Genomic DNA, 14506 nt, shown 5'->3' on the forward strand with positions numbered 1-14506 from the left:
TAGTTCCCTGAAGGGAAAGTGATCTTCTCACCAACTTTTCCGTAGTACTTTGTCTGAGCTTCTCCTTTGTATTTAATGTTTTAATTCTGTAAGTTTTAATTCTTTAATTATAAATTCATTTTAATTTTCCCTTGTGCTGTAGTTGGGGCAGCTAAATAGAGTGCTTGGCCTGGTGTCAGGAAGACTTATTTTCCTAAGTCCAAATCCAGCCGCAGACACTTCCTAACTGTGTGACTCTGAGCAAGTCACTTAATCCAGTTTGCCTCGGTTTTCTCATCTGTAAAATGAGCTGGAGAAGGAAATAGCAAACCACTCCAGCAACTTTGCCAGGAAATGCCCAAATGGCATTATAAAGAGTTGGACACAACTGCGAATGACTGAACAACACCACCAGAGTGCCATAATTATTTTGTACTTGTTTTTCCTCTCCTTAAGATATAAGCTAATTGAGAATAGGTACTTTGTTCTTCTTATTGTCTAAAATCATGTTTTTCGTATAGTGGACAATTAATAAATGTTTGCCGAGTTGAATAATGCAGCTCACAGCTTCCCAAAGTTGAAGATACCACCTCTTTAGAGGCACTAGAATGATCCAGGGGGCTGGTGGTAGCCTCAGGTGCATCTGGGGGACATGAAACAAAAATAAAGGGGCAGTAGAAGCATAAGGAAAGCAGAGAAGAAAAGAAAAAGTTTGAAAAACCACTTGCACGTATTTTATCTGTTGTTTAACAGAGTTGAACTTGTAGTGATTACATTATTTTCCTAATAAACACACAAAACGCAAGTTATAACCAGTCAGTGGTCAAGTCTGCTGGCAGGTTTTAACAAGCAAATGTTGGCAGACCAGCCAGAAGTCCAGCATGTATTGAGAGCAATATATGTGTGTGTAATGAGCTGTCTACAATATGGTACCATATGGTTACATGACACAATACTACATCATCAAAATTTCAATGCAGGAGAAAACTCACAAATTTATAATAAATTATTAAATTTAAGAAACATCATTTTCTTTAAAAAATTTTTATTTTTTTGAAATGATGCACATTTCAAAAAAAATTAAAAGATTAAAGAAAATAGGTTTCTAGGAGGGCACTGAGTAACTTTTTTTTAAAGGGGGTAGTAGGTCAAATAAGCTTGGTAACCTCTGATGCAGCTAATTATAGCCCTCATAGAGACGTCACTTGCATAAAAAATCATTCAATCAATAAGGATAATTTTCATAAAGTGCCACACACAATACCCCGATAACCAGGGATTAAGGTGGTTAAAGTATGATAATCAAATTTATTTATTTCACTTTCTTTACAGTTACACTTTGGGAGTGTAGTTATGGAACAACAAAGTCATCTGTATACGCTGAAACTGACAGTAAAGGAAAAAATGTTGTCTAGAATGTATTCTATGATACCTTTCCAGTAAAATTCAATTAAAGACAATTTTATTTAAACCACAATGCCACTTTCAGATCACGGGCTCATTTCACCTCCTTGGGCAGGGGGGAAGGTTAAAAATCAAAGAATATTTTCTTTTCTACCCAGTCTATCATCAGAAATACCATGTGTAAGTCATTTATTTATAGTTTGTCCTAATGATTTCAACAAATTGATATTGTATTCACTTAAAAATAATGTTAAGGTATTGTAGTCTACATTTTTCTAGACAGAGGAATTTGTGAAGCATAAAGAAGGGGATCTTTTCTGTGTCTATTTACAAACCTGCATATAAGTTTGAAAGTATTGGTAGAAAATTTGGCAGTTTTCCCTAGTTATGTTAACTAGCTTTTTTCAAAGTGATATTCAAAAATAAGGCTAAAAATACAAACGCAAACATGAGATTTTTTTTAATTTCCATTAAATTGACATGGATTAAATTTTAGGCTTATGGTGGCAATCATTCTATATAAATATCAATCACCAACAGGGCTGTCATCTTTTAAATCTGAGCATGATCTACTCAGCTAGCAGCCTTTTTCCATGTGAGATTAATAAAATTGTATAAGATTTCATAAGAATCTCATTTTAATATAATATTTCCATTCTATTTCATGCATTAATCTTTCTGCACAAAGAAATTTAATATCTTTAGTTAATAAGGCCCTAAGACTTCTCAGGGTAACTCCAAACAGGGTTAAAGTTTAAAATGTTTCTGTTGGGCACCAGTAGAGGTAATAACTCACCACTCATGAAATTAGAATGAGAGGATCTGAAACTGTGCCATGTTAAGAATGAAGACAAGAATGTTCCCTGAGGTCTAGGGTTTATAAACTCATCAGGAAAGCTATGGGAGAAATGAAGAAAGGAAAGCTGAAGGCAAGTCAGTTCTGCTGGATTGTCAAGCAGGTAGAGACAAAGTATATTTTTTACTTTTTCCTTAGCAAAGGAGATACACACACGTATAGATCATATAGTTCATCACCAACCTCATCATCCTACATAGCACCTACTATGTGCCAGGCATTATGTTAAGAGCTTTACAATTATTCTCTTGGCCCTTGGAAAGTCAATGATACCGTTATACTCATTTTACAGATGAGGAAATTGAGGCAAACAGATTAAGTGATTTTTCCAAGGTAGTAAGTATCTGAGGCTGGATTTGAGCTCAAGTCTTCTGACTCCAGGCCCATACTCTATTCACTGTGCTACCAAGCAGCCTTAGACTCTACTACCTGCAGTCTAGTTAGCTTTATATGGAATTATATGGTAAAAGTCTTAGGTTGGCAGAAGAAATTAGGTTTTCAAGAAATTTCTGCTGTAAAGAAACTTCCTCAGTAGATCTTTCACTCTGGCCTCAGGCTCAGATCATATCCTTCTAAGTGCCACAGTGGATAGAATACTGGGTCTCACACATTTACCAGCTGTACGACCCTGGGCAACTAACTTAATCCACCTGCATTGCAGGGTTATAGAGAGGCCTAAATGAGGTAATATTTATAAAGTGCTTAGCACCATGTCTGGCACATAGTAGGAATTATACAAATGCTTACTCCCCTTCTTAAAATACAAAATATATCATAAATGATACCTATCTAAAGTTGGCCACTCTCTATTATTTAAATGCAATGAGTAATACTTGGCATTACCTTCTGTGTCACTGGACCTTCTCCAGTTCTTAGAGGCTGTTTATTCTGACAGAAAGAGAAACTGTAATAGAAATAAATGTAAGATTTCTCAAAAGATATGGTCATCCCCACATTCAAAACAAGCCATTAAAAATGGGAAAAGGCAACTTGAGTGATCCTAATTATTAACATTCCTATGAAAGGTTAACTGATTTAAAGTAATTGCCACAAAAAACCCAAAAGATACCAGAAACCATCTCAGCCAGCAATATTCAGCTACTAAAGAGGATGTAAAACTTTAAGTACATAAATTACCAAAAAATGAGACACTAAAAGCCTATTTGCTCCAACTCCAAGGACCACTTTTCACATGCTACAACCTGAATGTCTTTCTACAGATAGTAAACTCTCCTTTATTCAGAATGGTTCCAGAACCTAGTGGTTTCATTAATTTAATATTTCAATCATCATTTCCAATTCAATTCAACAAATATTTATTAAATTCATACTATATGCCAGGCACTGGGATGTGCACGCGCGCGCACACACACACACACACACACACACACACACACACACAGAGTCCTTGCCCTCAAAGAGATAACATTGAGGGGAAGAACCATACACAAAGATAAGTAGAAATGAAATATGCAAAATTACTAGGATAGGATGCATTAACAACTGATAGAATCAGAACGTTTCTTGGAGGTGGCACTTCCAGTGACCTTGAAGGAAGCTAGGTTCTAAGAAGAGGAATGAGGATGGAGTGGATTCCAGGCATGGGGACAGCCTGTGCAAAGGAGGTCAGAGACAGAAGAATGCTGTGAATGAGGATCATCAAGACCAGCTTGGTTGGGTCATATGATGAATAAAGAGGAGTCATATGAAATCAATACGCAAATACAGGTGAGTCAAATTTCAAATGGTTTTACATACTGAACAAAGACATTTACATTTTATCCTAAAGACAAGAGGGAGTCACTGAAATTTCTTGAAAGGGGAATAATGCAATTAGATCTATGATTTAAGAAAATCAATTTGTCAGCTATGTGGAGGATAGATAGGAAAGGAGGGAGACCAATAAGGAGGTTTTCACAATGATCCAGTATGAGGTGATAAAAGACTGGACTAGGAATAATGGTTTAATAAGCTTAAGAAAATATCCATTGCTAAAATCACATTGAACACAATTCCCTGTTTTCTGGATAATTCAGAAGGGACTTGAAGATTTTGTAGTGGCTCACTCATAATTAAGGTTGCCAAGCAGAGAGTGACTGGCTAGTCCAGTGTTCTATCATCTAAGCCGGTTGCTTCTCAGTGATGTTGTGACTGTTTTGTTTGGTTTTAGTTTCGATTTTGATAATCCTAGTCATTATTATAAATATTGGTCATCACCAGATACATGGTAGAAATGAGAGATACCAAAAATTGAGCTGGATTTGTATTGACATCTTGAGAGCTGTAGATTTGAATAAGTCCCTGATATTGTTTTCCTTATGGAATTTTAGAGCTAGAAGACAGCTTAGAAATTCCTTATCTTTCTGTCTTCCAATAAAGGGAGAACATAGACTAAATTCCAATTATTTCAGTTTTCTGGTTCTTTGGATTCCAGAGAGAGACGAGTTTATTTTAGTGTATAGAAATACTCTCTAGATATAATTTGCTTCAAGATTTATATGTACTTTAAGTTGGTACTAAAGTGCTAGGATTTTTTTAAATTTAAAAGTTAGGCTTATTAAATTGTCAGCCTAGGGAAGCTAGGTGGTGCAGCAGAGAGAACATCAGCCCTGAAGTCAGGAAGACCTGAGTTCAAATCCAGCCTCAGATACTTACTTGGCAAGTTACTTAACCCCAATTACCTCCCCACCTAAAAAAAGAAAATGTTAGCATTTATTATTTGACATACCTTTGGATAGTAGAATTAGAGCCAGAAGGAATCTTAGCAACTATTTAACCTCCTCCTTATACAGATAAGGAAAGTGAGGTTTACAGAAATAGTGACTTACTCAAGGTCACACTGCTAGTAGATCCATGATTATGGGAAGGTGACTGAGACTTTGTCTCTGGGGCACCAAAATTTTGTACTTCTTCATCTGGTAGAAATAACTGTACTTAGTATCTAGCTAACAAGAATAATTAGTTAATAGAGGAAGCTCCCAGATGGAGTCCTGATCATAGCGAGCATTTCTATAGTGCTTTAAGGTCTGAAAGGCTTTAAAAATATCTAATTTGATCCTTACAACAACCCCGGAAGGTGGGGATTTTTATTCTCTTCATTTTACAGGAAAGGAAAGTGAGGCAAACAGAAGCTAAGTGACATTAAAGAGCAGTCAGTATCTGAAGTTGGATTTGAACCCGGCTCTTCTTGACTCCTTAGCTCGTTGTCCTGTTCCCCAGTACATGCTGTAACTTACAGGGAGTTTCTTCCAGGGCCCAGACGTACCCCACTCCTTTGCCAGCAACAGCCCTGTGAGGTTATCACCGCTGTGGCTTACACTGCAGTGTCTCTGCCTCCCGACCAGAGGGTCGTAACCCAGGGTCTCTGCCCTCGTGGGGTTTGCTGTTCTGAGGTCCCAGGAATCTCCCTGGTTCTTCCTCTGATTGAATCTGCCTTCAATGGCTGATGTACGGGCACATTACCCTCTACTTGTCCCTGCACGTTTTATGCTGCTTGATAGAGGAGCCATAATCGCTAAAACACATGCGAGCCCAAGTCCTCAGCCTCCCGTGTGCTGTGCTGCCTCTTCTTCCCTAGCCACCCTCCTGTGGTTCATCGTTAGCCAGTAGAAATCTCACTTCATTCATCTACTGAAAAAAAAAACTACCATAATAGTGAATTTTCCAGACAACTTTTTTAAACATTCTATTTCAATAACCAACCAACCACTAAACAGACACTTAAAAATATTTACTATGTACAAAACAACCCAATAGCCAGTAAACACTTATTAAGCGCACATTCCAGGCATTGTGCTATCCACCGGGAATACAATTAATAAAAAAGAAAGTCCCTGCCCTCAAGGAGCTTATTAACTAATGAAGTAAAACAACACACAGAACAGGCAGGAAGAGGGATGGGGTGAGAAACACGAGCAGTTATCGGGCACAGGGACTTCTTGTTCCATGGAGCTGAACCCAGGCAGAACAGCAAAGTGGAGTAAGCTGATGAAGAGATGGTACTTGACCTTCCAGCCCTCCAATCAGAGGTAAGAGGAGGCTGAGAGGAGGTGTCCTGTCAACTCAAGTTAGCAGGGAAGCCATGAGATGAGAGGTGCCCGCTTAACCTGGGAGGAACATCTTGTTCCTCAGAACACAATGCCAGGAGCTAAAGTTACACAGGTGAATTTTTGTTTAAAACTATAATTCTCCCATTTTGTAGATGAGGAAACTAAGGAGGCCCAGAGAAGTTAATTACCTTCCTTACAATGAGCATGTAGCAAAGTCAGGATTTAAATCTAGGTTTGATTAGGCTCTGTTGTATTATTTAAACCAGGCATGGGGAACCTTCAGCCTTAAGGCAACATGTGCGCCTCGAGGTCCTCAAGTGCAGCCCTCTGACTGAATCCCAACTTCACAGAACAAATCCCCTTAATAAAAGGATTGGTTCTTTTTTTAATTTTTTTAATTCATTTTATTTATTTTTAATGTTTTACAATCACTACCATAAAACTTAGATTTTTTTCCCCCTACCTACCTCCCATCACTCCCCTCCCTCCCCAACATGGCATATAATTCTATATAGGATCTACATATACATTCCTATTGAATACTTTTTCACTATAGTCATGCTGTGTAGAAGAATTAAATAAATGGGAGAAATCATATAACAAACCAAAACATAATACAAACACACACACACAAAAATGATCTACTACATTCTGCGATTGAATTCCATAGTTCTTTCTCTGGATGTGGAAGTCACCTTGCCTTAGAAGACCATTGGGAATTTTTTTTTTATGTCCTTGCATTGCTATGAAGATCCAAGTCTACCAGAAAAAAACTCTTGCACATTGTAGTCGTTGCTGTGCACAAAGTTCTCCTGGTTCTGCTCTTTTTGCTCAGCATCAGATCATATAAGTCTTTCCAGGCCTCTCTGAAATCTTCTTGTTCATCATTTCTTATAGTGCAATAGTATTCCATTACATTCATATACCATAATTTATTCAGCCATTCCCCAGTTGATGAGCATCCTCTTGATTTCCAGTTTTTGGCCACTACAAAGAGTGCTGCTATAAATATTTTTGTACATGTGGGAGCCTTTAAAAGGATTGGTTCTGTAAAACTTGGATTCAATCAAAAGGCTGCACCCAAGGACCCAGAAGGCCACATATGGCCTTGAGGCTACAAGTTCCTCACCCCTGTTTTAACCATTTTTAATTGGCATTTTTATAAACTACATTACAAATTTTTCTATCTTTTTCAACAACAAAAACGTTGGACATAACTACATTTTCTTGACAGCCTGAAATTATCATTAAAAAAATGAATTATCATGCTGGCTGAAATAAAGCAAGAACCTTAGAATTTCTAAGGACACAAATGGCTGTTTGTCCCAATGTTTAGTAACCCAACCTCCTCTGCTTTTTTAGTTGTCTGCTTTTTTAAATTTATGCTGCTCCCGCAGTGTTAGGCTGTCAGCTGTCACTTCTTCTGCGGTGTGAGAAGCCAAATAAGTAAGCTTATTTAAATTGTCTAAAACAAGAAGAGCTTTCCTAAGAATAAAGAACCTGAGCACGTGGAGTTTGTCTCGTCTATTTTAGCTGCTCAGAGGCTTTTTTAACTTTCTACTTCAACAACTACCACCACGAAACATTCACTTAAAAAAATATTTACTATATGCAAAGCACAATTCTAGGAGCTGAAGTGATGAAAAAAAACCTACCAGGCCCTTTCCTTTGGGCATGGTTCTAATGTACTCAGGAAGAGAGGGGGAGCAGACATATAGGCAAATAAATGTAATACAAGGCAGAAAATAAGGAGGGCAAAGGAATGACAAACCTCAGTCAGCCTGAAAGACTAGCCCATCAGTTCAAATGACAACATACAGGAGGAGAGGTTTACTGTTACTGAGTGGTGAAGCAAAGTTTATTTTTCAAGGATACACAGGAAAAAGGAGTCAGTTAGTAGCCCTATTAGCAGAGTGGTTACAGCATGCCCTGAACCAGTAGCTCCATGTGTCATGTTGCTCACCTTGGTCCCCAACTTCCTGATCACTGGTGTGCAGATTGGCCCCATTAATCATCAACCAGAAATCCATTGCTACAGTCAACACCACTACTCAGTACTGAGTGGATCCACCCTTTCTGGGTCACAGGGATGTTATGGCCCTTAGAGCACCTGAGTTTTTTCCCTGGGATACACATGATACTGGAATCTCCTCTGCAACAGAAAAATACAGTCACCTCATCCCGGGACTCATCATTCTGTTACATAATGAATCCTGTCTCAGACACTTACTAAGCTGTTTTTTTTTTTTAAATTTATTTGTTTTCAGTTGTCTACAGTCATTTCCATAAGTCTTAGATTTTCTCTCCTTCCTTTCCCCCTCCCTCCCTGAGACAGCATGCAATCTCATATGGATTCTATATATACATTCTTACTAACCACATTTTACATTAGTCATGTTGCATGCATTTCTACATATTACTAACAAAACCCAACAGCAAGAGATAGAAAGAGAAATTCCTTTTAAAGCTATGGTAGACATTATAAAATATCTGGGAGTCTACCTGCCAAAACAAACCCAGGGACTATATGAACACAATTACAAAACACTTTTCCCACAAATAAAGTCAGATCTAAGTAACTGGAAAAACATCAGTTGCTCATGGGTAGGCTGAGCTAATGTAATAAAAATGACAATTCTACCTAAATTAATTTACTTGTTCACTACTATATCAATTAAGCTACCAAAAAATTATTTTCTAGAGCTAGAAAAAATACTATCAAAATTCATTTGGAAAAACAAAAGGTCCAGAATATCAAGGGAATTGCTAAGCTGTTTGACCCATCAGTTTCCTCATCTGTAAAACTGGAGTATTAATAGCATCTACCTCACAGAGGTTTTGTGGAGATCAAATAAGATAAAGGGTTTTGCAGAGCTTGAAAAACTATATAAATGCTAGTTATTATTATTATCATTATCTAGAATAATACCAGGTGATTTTCTCTTCTATATGTGAGATAGATTTGTAATTCGGTTCTCTTCTAAGCTCACCGAAGAGAGCAGTGGATATAGAAGGAGAAGATCCAAGTCCCAGCTGTGATATTAACTATCTAGATGACTTTGGGCAAGTCAGGGCATTTCTGCGTTTTGATTTCCTCATCTGTAACGTGATAAGTTTGGACTAGATGATCTCAAAGATGCTGTCCAGATCTAGATTCTATGGCCAATACTTGTAAGGTCTTAGATAAAAATCTGCCTCAAGTGACCAAATGGACCAAAAGTTCATTTTCTAGAATTTATCATTATTGACAAGAAAGGGTCATAATAAATTCATTTCAAATCTCAATAGCGAGTTGCTTTTTATACTAAATTGAATTAACAAATATTTTAATTATGGATCCTTTTAAATTAGAAATATTGGTGTTTCTGAAGACAAAATTAGTTTTAGCTACATTGAAGGTCCTATTCATAATGATGATTTTTCCCTGTGCTTGCTTCAAAGGCATATAAAGCTCTACAGAGCCACATTTATTATATAAAGCCACTGATTGACCTCCCCTGCTCTAATTCTAAGCATCCACTTAAGCCACACACTTCCAGAGTTGGTTGTCCAGAAACTGGAAATTTAAGTCTTCCACTGTTAGTTGCTCTAACCTCCTATAGAACAAATGAAAGTTATTGTCATGGTTGGCTAGTTTCCCCAATCCAATTTTATCTTAAAGAAAAGCAGGGTCTCAGATCATTATTAAGAATCTTAAGTCAAGTTTCCTCACAGATTATTGACCTGCAGGTTGATTTGCTAAGACAAGACCACCCTCCTCAGATCACCAGTCCTTTAGAGTACTCACAGACCAATAGGGTCCCACAATAGCACTATGCCCCGGGGGGAAAAGCAGATTAGAAAACCAATCTCTTCTGAATCAGTAACTGAAGGCTTTGAATCAGGGGAGCAACCATGAAAAGCTCAAGAAAAAGTGGGGCAGGTTATCAGTTGCAGAGACAGAATCTAAGCCTGTGGTCCTGTCAAACTAGGATCTGTACTAATATTCTGGTTAATCTCAATGAGCTGTGAAATCTTGATGCTGATGAAGCCCATCTGCTAGTTCATAGAATTTCCATCCTTAAGTGAATGGACAGGTAGCCCTCTAATTCAAATTCTGCTGGTTAATAGTATCATCCTGCTAGCAACCCTAACTCTGAAATGCTTAATCCTATCATTTTCAGTCACACAGGTGGCCTCTATTTTCACAATTGTTAGTTGACCTAAAGAGCTAGGACACTGACCATAAATTTGCTATATTGGGCAATACTCCAATAGCACTTCCTAGATAGTTTTAGTTTCAGAAGTGCTAACAGGGCTATCTTTCTCCTTTTCTTTCTATCTTCGCCATTTTGTCCCTTTTATTATTCTTTAAACTACACAATAAGGATTTTTACTAAATTCCTTCACATTAGCCAGCTGATATGACTCAAAACTGAGGTCTTTCTTGTTAGAATACTTATTAGAAGGTAAAATGTGCTTTTTCCTCATTCCCTTAAACACTGTCAGGTCCTAATATTGAGATATCTATCATAGCGATGAAAATTTTTATTACTAAAATTGGTCAATTATTTTTCTTTAAAGGTACTAGTGAACTTTTTATTTGCTTTGATTCTTTATTTTGGAACCTTTTTGAGGACAGTAGCTATAATGCTCTGAAATTCAACAGTTGGACAGGAGACATAGCAGTGTGTGTAAATACAAAGCCCAATGAACAAAGGGAATGTTTCTCCTTTTGTCATGGGAAGTAGCCTAGCATAAAGGAATTTTCTAGCATAGAGGTTCCTGAGCTGGGATATTCCATTGTGAGTGGGTAATGCAGGCAGTTTCATACAGGATTCAGTTAAATATCTCAGAATGAGAATTACAGAAAGCAAGATTTTAGAATGGGAAGTGCCCACAGTTCAGAAGAGATCTCTTAATGTGGAAAGACAAATTTTGTGGATATGTGCCTCAGGAGAAAGGTAAAAGATATCCCTAGGAAATAGTTCTGGCTAGCGATGGTGGTAGGGGATCTGATCTTGAAAAAAATTCCTATGAATGCTTATGATGAAATAAGACTATGGAAACCTCTATGTAGAAGGCTTCCTGATTCATAAAAATAAGAGCCATTCCCCACTTGATAAATGTTTCAAAGGATATGAACAAGCAGTTTTCAAAAGAAGAAATCAGGTCATATGAAAAATGTTCTAAATCACTAATAATAAAATTAGTATGGAAATGGAAATTAAAACAAGTCTAAAGTACCAACTCACACCCTTCAGAATGGCTGACATGACAGAAAAGAAAAATAATAGACATATGAGGATATGTGGAAAAATAGGGACACTGATGCACTGCTGGTAGAATTGTGAACTGGCCCAAGCCAACCATTCTGGAGAACAATTTGGGATTACACTCAAAGTGCTATAAAACTGTGCATACTCTTCCATCTAGCAATGTCAAGACTAGTTCTGTGTCCCAAAGAGATTAAGGGAAAGAAAAAGGACCTATATGTACAAAAATATAGCAGTGGGTTTTTGGGTTTTTTTTGCGATGGCTAAGAAGTGGAAATTAAGGGGATGCTCATCAACTGAGGAATGGTTAAACAAATTGTGGTATTTGATCGTAATAAAGGGGATGATTTCAGAAAAATATGGGAAGACTTCTATGAGCTGATACAAAGTAAAGTAAGCAGAACTAGTAAAGCATTGTACACAGTAATGGCAACATTGTAACAATGATAAACTGTGAAAGACTTAGCTACTCTGATCAATACAATGATAAGCAACAATTTCAAAGGATTCATATGAAAAATACTATTTACCTCCAGAGAGAATTGATGAACTCTGAGGGAGGGAGACTGAGCACCTTTTTTTTCCTACTTTCTTAATTTCTCTTGTTTTTTCTTTTCAGGATGGCTGATATGAAAATGTTTTATTTGACTTCATATGTATAATGAGTGCTGTATTTGTTGCCTTCTCAATGGATGGGGGAGGGGTAGAGAGAGGGAGAGAATTTGAAACTAAAATTTCAAAACAAAATTTTTTAAAGAAAATTTCCTGGATATTTGCACCAATGATGTACTTTTTCATTGTAACTACCCAAGAGAAGGGATCTGCACCTTAACATTTTTCCCATTTTTCTTCCCAAAACCCTACTTTATGGATTTTATGAATATTTTTGCCAGATGCACATGTAATGTGAGTGCAAAATTACATTGCTACAGTATATGGAGGTCTTGAGGGTAAAAACCGTATATTAGTAGTTAAATTACTAGCATATAGTTTTGTTAATTTGCCTGAAAAAGTTTAATCAAGTTTGCAACTAGCTGTAATTCTAGGGACTCCTGTCCCTTCTCTCTCCCCCAACTTAGGTCAACTTCTTTAGCATAAATTTTTAAATCATACTCCATCCTAGTTAGTTCTTTGCAAGTCAGCCAGTAAGCACTTGATCAAGCACTTACTACGTGTACCGGGCACTATGCCAAATGCTGGGGATACAAAGAAAGGCCAAAAACAGTTTCTACTCTTGAGGAGTACCTAATCACACACAAATATGGACAAACAAGCAATAAATAGGAAATAATTAAGAGAAGGAAGGCACTAGTATGAAGAGAAATTGAGAAAGGTTTTCTATAGAAGGTGGAATTTTAGCAGAAATTTCAAGGAAACCAGGGCAACCAGGAGGCGGAGATGAAGACAGAAAGCATTCCAGGGTCCTAGCCCTCTGCTGATATTCCCAAGTCAGGTTTATTTCTCCCTCAGCTATTTTGGTCACTGAGGAGACAAAGTCCCTTCTTCTTTGATACCCAGAAACATCGCTCCGGTTCATGTCAAAGTGGCTCACCCCAGTATATATGAATCTGATGGCTGAGCTAGAATTCAAACCCAGGTCATCTTATTTCATATTTACTAGATCATGTTGCTTCCCTATAAATACTTTCTGCTGTTGTCATTATTATTATATCTTGGTCATCTTGCTTTGGATACACTCTGGCTAAATAACATCTTCCAAAGAATGTGGTTCCCAGAGTTAATCAAAATACCTGAGATGTGATATGACTAGGAGAGAGTAGAGTATGATCTTCACCTCCCTTATTCTAAATGTTATACCTCTCTTGGGACAGCTAAATGGATAGCACCTGGCTTGCAATCAGGAAGACCTCAGATCAAATCTGGCCTCAGACACTTACTGACTGTGTGGCCCAAGGCAAGTCACTTAATCCTATTTATCTCAGTTTCTTCATCTATAAAATGAGCTGGAGAAAGAAATGGCAAATCACTCCAGTGTCTTTACTAAGAAAACTTCATATGGGTTCACAAAGAATAGGACATGACTATAGAACAACATACCTCTCTTAATTCAGTGTAAGATTGGGCTATCTTTTGGAACTGCTATATTACACTATTGGACAAGTCCCTTCACCTCTGTTTGCCTTAGTTTCTTTAACTGTAAAGTGGAGATAATATTAGCATCTATATCCCAAGGTTGTAAAGCACTTAACACACTACTTAATACAGAGTAGGAGCTATGTAAATGCTACGTAAATTCTCTCCCTTGATTCCTATTGAGTTTGCAATATTTTTTTTTTTAGAGAGCAGATTTTTGACAGATGAACTACTATCTAGTCACACCTTCCCATCTTGTACTTGGGAAATTGCTATTTTGAACCCATGTATAATATTAAAAGATTCTAAAAGCAGTTGTCAATAATTCAATGTAAGTTGGCAGGAGGTCTCCAGTGGAGTACTGTACCAAGGCATCTATGCTTGGGCCAATACCATTTCTAATTTTTATCAACAACTTGGATTAAGATAGAGATGGAATGAATTTGCATCTGACACAAAGTTGGAAAGGATACTTAACACAATGGATGACAGAGACAGGGTCCAAAAAGATTCAGACAGGCTTAGAGCTGAACATAAGAAGTTGGAATTCAATAAGGATAAATGTGAAATCATATATTTGTGTTTTTAAAAAAGCAGCTTCACATGCTTAAGATGGGGGAGGTATGGTTAGACCATCCATTTGTCAGAAATGGATGGGTTTTAATGGACTACAAGCTCAAAATTAGTTTAGCAGTGTGATCTGGCAGCCAAAAAGCTATTGTGGTCTTAGGTTGCATTAAAAAAGATATAACTTACACCACTAAGGAGGTGATGCTCCCTCTGTACTCTGCTCTGATCTGACTACATCTGGAGCATTCCTGATGTTCTGTACCATTATTTAAGAAGGACATAAATGGACTGGAGAGCTC

The sequence above is a fragment of the Notamacropus eugenii genome, chromosome 1 (assembly GCF_028372415.1).
Source record: "Notamacropus eugenii isolate mMacEug1 chromosome 1, mMacEug1.pri_v2, whole genome shotgun sequence".
Classification (NCBI taxonomy): Eukaryota; Metazoa; Chordata; class Mammalia; order Diprotodontia; family Macropodidae; genus Notamacropus; species Notamacropus eugenii.